Below are 6,467 nucleotides of genomic sequence, written 5' to 3' on the forward strand. Positions count from 1 at the left end.
ATAGGCAAAACTCCCAGTACGGGGGTCAGCAACCTTTCCAAGGCAGAGCGCCAAAATTTGACCTTTTGACCTCTACGTATAGTCAAACTGCCTGTGTTGCTTTTTAAAGTCATGAATAGTCCTACTTACAACAGCTTCATTAATAAATAAATTAAGACGCAGAGCTTTACTGTTTAGGTGGTGGTTGGTAGGATTAGCTAGTCCTTTGTTAATCCACAGGCAGCGTGGCTTTGAGCAAGCTCCCGGCTGCCTGGGGGAGCAGAGGCTGGGCTGAGCTCCCTCCTAATGTGCCACTGAAGATCATCTCTTGGCATGCATGCTGGGGGTTGCCGACCTCTGTCCTAGTGTCTTCAGCTGAGTCCTTAACCACTGACTGCAAAGTGAGATTCCATTCCTCCTTCCCACCACCCCCCAGATCAGTTTTCCTTCTTCTCATGTATAGACACATACAGCAGTTAATGGGACCTAGTCACTGCATGGAGTGGTTTACTCTGTAGTGAAAGAGTCTTACATTTAACATAAGTCTTTGATTCAGAAAAGTTCCTTCTTTAAACTGCGGCAATGAACTGGCATAGAACCCAAACCCTTGTCAAACGTGCACAGCAGTGCATGCTCTTTCCTGGAATGCTGAAACAATCTACCTATTCTGTCCTCCCCTCTGTCTGCCGTCACAAAAGTCTGGGCAGTAAAAGTGGGAAGAAAACAAACTGAGGAAAGGGCTGATGACTAAGTGTCTCAGTAATTAATATTGCTGTGAATCCGACCAAGATCCTGGGGTTGAAATATACTTTGCATTTGTAAGAGCTCTAAGGAAAGTGGCTGCTATCTGTGCTAAGGATGCTTATCAAAAACTGGGCCTTTTTTCCACAAAATTTTTCACTGCTGCCAACACTGATTCAGCACCATCGGTCAGCACGTTCATCTAGACAGGATAGTTTCAGGTACGCAGTACGTGAACCAGCAGGAGATGTGCCTTCACTAGCTCTCCCATGATCACTACCACCAGTACAGCTAACCTAGTACCAGCAAGGAGACTGTTCAGAGAAAGGCCCTGACAACACCCTTATTTTGGTAAGTATTAGAAGCTGAATCATTGCTAGGCAGGAAATGGGCAGGAAATTTCATAAAATGTTTGTTTCTTTTAACTTTCTAACCGGCTTATTGTGACTTGGCCATGACCACAGAGAATGGATGTTAGAGCCTGGGAATTCCTGGCTCCCAACCCTGTGAACACACAGGTTTTGCAGCAGCGTTTGTACTGATACAATACAACCTGTATTTTTAGCATCACTAGCTTTTTGTTCACGTTGTTTTGACCTGATCCAGTGTCTGCTCCAGTTAGAAAGCACTTCCTGTTTTGGAATTAAATCCTACCACTGGCTTCATGGTGGAATTTTAAAAAATGGAGTGTGGCAATGGGCAGGTTTTGTGTGTTCGTTACATGGCAAGTGAACATAACCAGGACCTGTGGTAATCACAGATACTGTTGCTGAGGGAGCAAGTATTCAGGTTTGTTTTATGAGGGACAGCATAGTCTAGTTCTGTAGTATTGGCTGGTATGCAGTGATGCTCCTCTTGTTACCAACTCATCCAACTCTGGGGCAAAGGCCCAATTTTGCAGCAGTTTTGGGAAGTGTTGCCAGATGTTGAGGTCTGCAGCTAGGCAGTTGGCTCACTGCAGTGCTTTCAGGAGAGCAATGCAAGGTGCCTGTGACATTGGAATGGTGACAGCCAGCTCCACACACAAATGATGAGCTAGAGCAGGGAGGACTTCAGGCAGCTGACTATGCCTGGGCTCAAGTGGCTGTATAGGCTGAGGAGCTGCAGGGACCAGACGGAGAAGTGATAGGAGAGGTGAAGAGCTGCAGTTACAATGGCTGTCAGGTAAGAGAAGGTACCTGGGCCAGGAGGTAAACCGGGAAGTAAATCCTGGATACTAAGAGAAGCTCATGGCTACTTCAACAGCCACTGGGGCAAGCAGGGTGACAAGCCAAGCAAAGTGAAGACTTGAGGGACTAATTGACATCCAACCATTGCGTGTGTTAGGAGATGGTTTTGGCACTCACTGGGACTCCATGCCAGTAGCGCCAACGCATGCGAACGAGCTGCTTTTCTGGTGGGTGCAGAGGAGGTAACCTTTCCTTTTTCTGCAGCAGAGTAAGGGGCGTCCCCAGAGCTTTTGAGAGCAAAGAGAAACATTCCATTAGTTGAGCAATATAAAGAAACACAAGCTGTGGAGCATGTGACCCAGTGAATGTGCTGGAGGCTTTCCAAGCACAATGACAGGAAAACAGCTAAAGTTCATGGAATGCTGAAGCCCACAGCTTCCATGCTCCAATATAATGAAGTAAACAAAGCAGGTAGTGGAGCAGCCTGCTACCCAGGCAGCAGAATGAAAGGTAATGGTGACAGATTGGAGTTATGAGTAAAATGAAATGAAAGGCTGCAGTAAATTAAAGATATATACAAGGCTTCTAGCCTCCAGAGGGTATTGCCTGGATGCTGCCCAGGTACAATGATGGTGCTGCTGCCTGAGGGCAGTTTACAAATATCTGAGGGTGCCTCAGTAAGATAAGTTCTGGAGGATGGGTATAGGAGTAGCCAAGTCAGAGATCAGGCCTGTCATTCAGACAAAGGTCCTTTGCAATCTATCACTCAATGTGGGATTATTATTGTTCTTTAAACGCAAGGAACTGAAAAGGCAAATGTAGCACAGGGAGTACTGACCCTTAATGGGGCTCACCCTGAAAGTACAGGTTCTGCTTATCTAACTCTTTGGGTAAGTGTTGGTTCTTTATTATGTAAAAACAAGCTTGCTAAAGCCAAATTTGCTCTCCTGTTCAGCAGGGGATCTTGTGGTATATTTTGCATGGACCCCCAGGGAATTCCCCTGCAACTTGTACCTGAGTGCTGAGCACTGCTTATGCCCCAGATTGGCTGTGTGCTAACTTATCCCTCTGCAGCACCCCAGCTAGTCCATGGCTGGGGCTTTCCACAGCAAAGCTATAGATGACTCCCTTGCATTGCACTGTGTAGCTGTCTAACATGGAGGACTAGGGTCAGACTTCCAAACTTAAACAGCCTGCTTAGAATGCTCTTTAAGGGAATGGTAAAATTCATTATTTCACATGATAATGAGCACCAGCAATAGCCAAAAAGCAGCCGCCCTTAGCAGTTTGGTTCAGATGGAAGAACTGTCTTAGAAGAGGAAGAGGGTCCACTGAATCAGAGCAGTTTTGCACCTCTCAGCAGCATAAAAGGTGGCCTGTAGTCAGTTTAGTTGACCTGACAAGGTCTTTCTCAAGCATGCGAGGGCCTCAGGCAGAGTAAGTATGCCTTAATCTATGCTATATCCTCCTCCACCACCAAGGACCAGCAATTCCTGGCTCCTGCTGGCAGCTGGTGCGAGCTAGAGCAGCCTTCAAAAGACGTTAATAGCACTGGGCCTATTCTTCCATAAGCAATGGCAGATACTCTGATTAATTCTGTAGCATGCAGCCCACAGAACTAACTGGTGAAAGCACAGTGATTTCCCAAAGCCAGCCACAGCAGAAGCAATGGCAACAGAGGTGCTCATTTGAGCCTAATCACAGCCTGTAGTTTTCAGGTATTAGGATGTGTTCAGAAAAAGTTAAGCATGGCTGCATTGGTCCAGATTATGCCAAACTACTATGAGCTGAGCGGCCTCCCAAGAACTACCTTCACACTACTACATGGACCACTCAGTACAAGAAGCGTGACCAAATAGGCTCTTGTGCACACAGCTTGGTGGAGTTGCCAACTGTCCCATCAGATGGGCCAGACACCATTCACAGTGATGTTGTCTGGTCAGGAGAGTTGGCAACTCTATGTGATAATGTAGCTGAGGTTACACTGCAAGCAGAGGTGTATGAAACGCAAAGTCTCTCAGGTTTGCATGCTGGGTTTTAGCAGGTTGCTTGGTTTTCAGAAGCTTCTTTCATCAGGAATGGAGAATAACAGCATGCGACTTCAGGGCAGGAAGTAGAGCACTATTTATTTCCTTTGGTCTTTTGCAAATGCAAATCAACCTAAAACAATGTATGTTGCAATGACGGGTCCTGCTCCCAGCTCTGCCAAACCTGAGCCACCATGTTCTGAGTGGGCAGCCAAGCTCCACAGGACAAAAGCTGCAGAGAGAGAGAGAGAGAGAGAGAGAGAGAGAGAGAGTGAGTGTGTGTGTGTGTGTGTGTGTGTGTGTGTGTGGAGGGGGCGTGTGAGTGCAGGACAGGTTTGCTCTGCAACTAGCTCTTAACTTGTTCCAGACCTGAGCCCCTGCACTTGTAGGCTGGGAAGTTCACAGCCCCAGCACTTCTTGGCTTGCTGCGTTAGTTCTATAAGTAATGCATTGTTTGAGCCCCTGCCCCAGTTTCATTAAGTGCTGCCTGCAATCCTCTCTTCCAAGCTCTTCCACCCCACCAGGGACCAGAATAAAACAACACATTCCCGTTAAAATGAAGAATTTTAAAAAGGAAAAAGAATGGCACAGGGCTCTAAAAATAAGGTATCCAATAGAAAATGCTGGTGCAAACAGTATCAGAGCTTGAACAACGAGTAACTGCCACTCACATTAAACTCGGCAGTAATTGTGTGTGTACATTGAGCTCATCTTCAATGAAAACAGTTAACACTTGCAAGCAGGATGTCCTAGCAAGGCTGCCAAAGACAGTTTGTGCTCTACTTCCACAAGTTCAGGGAGCTTTTCTTTACTTTTGGATTTTAGTCAACTGCATTGTGTTCCTCTTTCACAAAAGTATTGAGATTTTCCACCTAATCTGAATGTCTAGGGGAGGGCAAAGCCAGGACTGAATATCAGACTTTTGTCTTTTCAAACACTATTACACAATGTAATGCCTTCATGTGGACTTGTGAAAAAAACTGCATATTCTGCAGGATAGTAATTACTCAGCAATCAGCTTTCATGCCGCTGCTACAGAACACTTTGTAACTCACTCAGAGAAGATCAAAAACTCACAATCCCCAAGGCAGCCAAACGTCCCCCCCGAACTAAATATATTTTAACTCGTTGTTTTAGTTATTTCATCACATCACATGCTTTGCTTTTATATTTTGACCCAAAACAGTTTCAGAACATTTCCGTGTGGCCACTTACTCAAACAGGCCCTGAGCAAGAAAAATGTGAGCTCGGGGCTGGGCAGCCCTCTTACCTTCCTGACAATGTAACAAGAAAGAAGTACTGTACTCAGTCGCTGTTGCAGAAGCGTTACATCCATGGGAGAACAAATGTGCCTATGTATTTTTTCATATAGAAGTTGAATCTCTCTAATCCAGAACTCTCTTGTCCAGCAAACTCCATAATCCAGCATGATTTTAGGTAGCCAGATGACCATTTATCATGGGTGTGGCCAAGTCTCCATTGGTCCCATTAAGTTTATTTACAGCCACCAGTCCTGGCTCTCAGTGTTCTGTGCTGTTATTCAGCTGTACTTTACCTCTAAATGTCTCCTAATATCCCAGTAAGCATGACGTGTTGGTAACATGCTAGACAAACCTGTACAGTAAACCTCGAAATGCGTGATTTCCCATTGCGCTTACCTCGCATTAACGCAGGTTAAGCGCAACTCAAAATCCAGCTCCCCCCAGCCCTGGTTCAACCCCTCCAACCCCAGTTCAAACCCCCCATGCCTGGATCCGGCTCACCACCCCCACACATGACTCTGGCTCAACTCTCCCCCTCCCCACCATAGCTCAAACCCCCTTTGCATGGCTCCAGCTCATCACCTGCATACCGGTTCAAACCCCCATCCCCCACAGGCAGCTCTGGCTCACCACCCCTGAAGCTCCGGCTTACCACCCCCAGCCCCAGTTCAAACCGCACATGCATGGCTAAGGCTAACACCCCCCACTGCACATGGCTCTGGCTCAACCCACCCCAGGCTTAACTCCCCTGCCTCCCTCCCATGGCCCCAACCCACTGCCAGGCTTAAGCCTCCCTAACTGCCCACCCCCGCCACAAGACTTACGTTTCGAAAGGAGCTCCAGGTGCTCCTACAGCTTCCCCAGCTGCAGAACAGCCATTCGGCTGGGGAAAAAGCCGCCCCCAACTTACATGAAATTTGGGTTATATGAGGGTGCGTGGGAATGGAACCCTCGCATAACTCGAGGGACAACTGTACTATGTATCTTCCATTGGCAGCTGAGGCTTCTTTGGTTTTGTGATTAAGGCATTGGATCAGGCCTTAGATCTGGGTTCTGTTCCAACTTTCCATACCAATAAACGACTGAAATCAAGCTCCTTAACTTCATGTGCACCAACACACTCAGGTGGTGGTGCTCATGAAAGTGCTCTGTCCCCCCATCGCCACATTAGGCTGGCAGCAGCTCAAGAAAATTGACTGTAGTTGGCCACTGTAGTATTTTCAAGCGCAAAGCTCTTCATTGAACTGTATGATGTGATGCATCCAAATTAGCCCATCACCTAATAAATT

Source organism: Carettochelys insculpta, chromosome 14 (assembly GCF_033958435.1).
Source record: "Carettochelys insculpta isolate YL-2023 chromosome 14, ASM3395843v1, whole genome shotgun sequence".
NCBI classification, from domain to species: Eukaryota; Metazoa; Chordata; order Testudines; family Carettochelyidae; genus Carettochelys; species Carettochelys insculpta.